Source organism: Tupaia chinensis, unplaced genomic scaffold (assembly GCF_000334495.1).
Source record: "Tupaia chinensis unplaced genomic scaffold, TupChi_1.0 Scaffold142716_1, whole genome shotgun sequence".
NCBI lineage: Eukaryota > Metazoa > Chordata > Mammalia > Scandentia > Tupaiidae > Tupaia > Tupaia belangeri.
In genome coordinates, this window is record NW_006202562.1 from 7414858 (window position 1) to 7419503 (window position 4646).

Below are 4646 nucleotides of genomic sequence, written 5' to 3' on the forward strand. Positions count from 1 at the left end.
AGAAGTCATTGCTCTTTGAAGCCAAGTAGGATTCCATTGTGGGTAAGCACCACATCTACCACATTTTCCTAATTCATTCATTGGTAGTTGGGCACTTAGATTGATCCCCTGTCTTAAACTACTCTAAATAATGTTGTAATAAACATGGAAGGGCAAACGTCCCTTCAACAGGTTGATTTTCCCATGTGGTCGACTGTGGTTCGAGTCCCGGACCTGGCAGCTTGTTTTCTCACTTTCCTTCTCTGTCTGTCTCTCTCTCTGGTGAGTGCACATGCCTTAGAGCAAATTAAAAAAAAAAAAGATGTAAACACAAGCACCATCTTCAACTATCAACACCACACCATGTCTTGCATTCCTGAAAATTGCTCTACTGGTTTTTAGAAATGATATTACCTTGTGTCCAATGTTCATTACTCTGTTATGGTACACATTTATAAAACCTATTCCACTTGTTTACAGACACTCTTATGTATTTTAACCAGTTTCTCCTTATTCTCTCTCCCACCCTCATCCAGCTCTATTATCTATCATTACTTTCTCTATGTCTATGCTATCAAGTCCATTAGCTTCTGCGAATGAGTAAGGGCACTGAGTATTAAGCAAGAGCATACAGTATTTGTCTTTCACAACCTGACTTATTTCACTTAGCATTATATATTTTAAGTGTATCCATTTTGTCTCAAAAGCTAAGAAGTCATTGCTCTTTGAAGCCAAGTAGGATTCCATTGTGGGTAAGCACCACATCTACCACATTTTCCTAATTCATTCATTGGTAGTTGGGCACTTAGATTGATCCCCTGTCTTAAACTACTCTAAATAATGTTGTAATAAACATGGAAGGGCAAACGTCCCTTCAACAGGTTGATTTCCTATCCTTTGGGTGTATACTTTATGGTGGGGTCAGTGGGTTGAAATTTCTATTTTTAGATTTTTTTGGGAATCTCTATACTGTTTTTCGCAGTGGCTATCCAAGTTTACTTTCCACCAACACAATTCTTCAGACTCTAAAATTGGAGACATGGGAAACATGAACTACAAAAGGAATGAAATAATATATTTTTAGTACTAATTTGAGGAGAAAAAAAATGACTTAGATCTCAGATATTTCATTCCACAAAAATTTAACCATTGAGATAAGATTAAATTATTAATACAATGAATCCTTCCTATATCAACCAAACAAGATAGAAAGATAAAACTAAAGTAATGAGTCTCAAGCTTTAGTATGCATCAGAATCACCTGGAAGGCTCATGGAAAAGCATATTGCTGAGCCCCACACCCATAGTTTCTGATTCTATAGGTCTGGAGTATTTGGTTACCAAATCTACAAGGATACTTCAAAAAGTTCATGGAAAATTAAATTAAAATGAGTTCATTTTGGTACGAAAAATTTTGAAATCTGTGCACAGTTTTATTTTCATAATAAGCTTTTATCCAAGAACTTTTGAGGACCTTCCCCCTTTGAGTGAATGTCTTGGTAAACGAAAAATGGGTCTTCAAAATTTACTACTTCGCTGGGAAATAGAGACATTGCTTTGGCTGCTAGTGAGCCTGTGGGATGACTGTAAATAGTGATAATGAAAAAAATGGCTGCTCTGGAGGCCAAAATCAGTCATCAAATTGATTATTATTTTGGAGACTTCAATTTGCCATGGGACAAGTTTTTAAAGGAACAGATAAAACTGGATGAAGGCTAAGTACCCTTGGAGATAAATATAAAATTCAACAGGTTAAACCATGCAATGTAAAAGTGGAAGCACTGAGTAAATCCAAGACAGAACTCATGAAGATCAGTGAAGATAGAACTAAAATCAGGAAGTCTCCAAGCAAACCCCTCCCCGACAGATGAGTATAAAATGATGTAAAAAAATACAGATCTGTTTGTACAAGGCCTCATATTAGATCTTGCACATGAGCAACTGTTCATCCATTTTGTTTCCTTATCCTAACATGGCTGTCTGCTTCTGTAAACTTGCTTGCTCTTCCCATGAGAAAATAGCTTGTGCTAGCCATATAGAAAACCATATCTGGGATGACATCCTGTACCTGCTACTGCCTCTGCTAACTAGCCCAAAACTCTTTCGTTTAGCAATGTAACTGGTTGCATGGAAACCCCACTCCCCTCAGAAATAATTAACCTGCTTGATTCAGCTTCTGTACTGCTTTCGCATGGGAATCCTGCACACCTGACAACCAACCCCTATGAGAGGCTACCCCAAACTTTGGCTGGTGCTACAGTTCTGACTCTCTGCCTCCGAGCCTCAGACTGTAGTTGCTGGCCAGCTGATAAAGATTCCCTTTAACCTTAATCTGGCTTTGGTAGTTGTTCATTTGGTGGCACTTCACAATAGGTTTACATTAAAGTCTTCCCAACTGATGCAACCCTTGATGATATAAAAGAATGGTTAGAAGATAAAGGCAAAATACTAAGTAATCAGATGAGAAGAACATTGCAGAAAGCATTTAACGGATCAATAATTGCTGTGTTTGAAAGCACATCTGCATTTGCATCTGCAAAGAAGTTTGTAGAGATCCCTGGTCAGAAGTACAAAGGCACAGAGATCCTAATACTTTTCAAGGAAGATTACTTTGCAAAATAAAATAAAATAAGTGCACAAAGAAGACAGCATAAAGTAGAAGCAAAATTAAGAGCTAAACGACAGGGTCACACTATGTCAAGATCCTCTTACCTCAGCCTCCCTAATCGCTGGGACTACAGGCACGTGCCACGATGCGGGGCACTTTCAGACAGGACCTTGCTATATTCCCCACGTGCCCCATGCTGGCCAGGAACTCGCAATCTTCCTGCCTCAGCCTACCAAGTAGCTGGGACTCCAGGCTCATGCCACCACCAACGCCAATGCACCCAACTTTCAGGAGAGGATCTCACTATGTAGCGATCTTCCCACCTCAGCCTTCAGAGTCACTAGATCAACATGCTTGTCCCACTATGACCTGATCTTTCAGACAAGGCCTCGGTATATCCCCTACATGCCCCATGCTGGCTGCAAATTCATGATCCACCTTTCCCAGCCTCCAAGTAGCTGGGACTACAGGCTTCGAACACCACTACCACCTCCACCACCACCACTGCCAATGCCACCGCTCCCGGCTTTCAGGAGAGCAAGAAGAAAAACAGAGTTTAGTAGAAGATGCTGAAATGAAATCTCTAGGAGAAAAGATTGGATGCTTGCTGAAATTTTCGGGTGACTTATATGATCAGACCTGTAGAGAAGGTTTGCATGTCCTTTTCTCAAATCATGGTGAAATAAAATGGATAGACTTTATCAGAGGAGCAAAAGAGGACATAATTCTGTTTTAAAAAAGAGCCAAAAAAAAAAAAAAAAAACTCTAGAAAAAGGCAAAGATGCAAATAATGGTAACCTGCAATTAAAAATGAAGCTGTCACTTGGCAAATACAAGGAGAGGTAGAAAAAGCAGCATTGAAAAAAATTATAGAAGATCAGCAAGAATCCCTAAACAAATGGAAGTCAAAAGGTCGCAAATTTAAAGGAAAAGGAAATGAAGCTGCTCAGCCTGGGTCTGCTAAAGGGAAGGAACAGTTTCAGGGCAAGAAAACCCAACTTGATCATGATGATGACTTTGATGAATATGACTCAGCTCAACCGTGAAAAGAGCAAGAGAAGAAACAGACATGAAAGAACTTGCATCAAAACAACAGAAAACATAAAATGGAGTGGAGACCAGTAGTTGAGTGAACAAAGTTTTTATTCATTTTAATTAGGTTTAAGCTGCCGCCTTTTGTCTTTGAAGCCTTTTAAAAAGAAAACGAACATCCACCTGTAAGAACAGAAAAATGTTTTTGTTGTTTAACTTATCTTTTTGTTTTGTTTTGCTACCCTCACGAGGATTTTTTTTAATGTGTAGTTCTGTTTGTGTTATTCAGATGACTCAAATATCAACAGGAAGACTGTCTGCTAAATTGCTTTTGTAATATGAGAATGTATTAGTACAAATAAAATATACACTCTGTAAAAAAATTTACCACTTAACTTGAATGATTATAATAATTTCAACAACAGAATAATTTTTTTAGGACTGTAGAAATTTTACTTTCTGAGCTAACTTTGTGTAGACTACCATGGAAAATGACACTGCTGGATTTGTGAGCAGGAGATACTGATTTCCTGATAACAAGGAGCCATTCTTTTGCATTTGGCAATCAACCGCACCCTGTTTCCTTGTTTCAATGCCCTTCTGATTGCTACCTGGCTCCCCCTCCTCTCCCTTTGCTGAAGATTATAGGTGATGAGAAATGCACGAGTACACCGTAAGTACCGCAGCCTCTCTGTTTGCTAAGCCATCCTTTGCTCTCTGTAATCAAGCCCAGGCTATGAGTGAAAGTTCCAGCTTGGAATGGGGGTAGTCTTGTCATTTATCTTCCAGGCAAACAATTGTTTTCTCATTGCTTATATATTTGTATATGCATGAGCCATACATAAAGAAAAAGTAAGACACTGAATAAAAAATAAAAAGCACATTGAAGTAAAAGTGGCCACTATGGAGCGACAGCTGAGCATACAGGCTCTGTGCTGTGATTGTCCTGTCTTCTATCCTTGTGTTTGCTTCGATCAGCGATGGTCAGCCTGGACTGTAGAGTGGGGCAGCTTAAGAACCTTGCCCC

The 4646-nt window shown here is 39.2% G+C and overlaps 1 pseudogene; it reads left to right on the forward strand.

The window, feature by feature from the left end:
* Positions 1–1559: 1559 nt before the first annotated feature.
* Positions 1560–3716, forward strand: LOC102483753 (lupus La protein-like; annotated as a pseudogene).
* Positions 3717–4646: the final 930 nt, after the last annotated feature.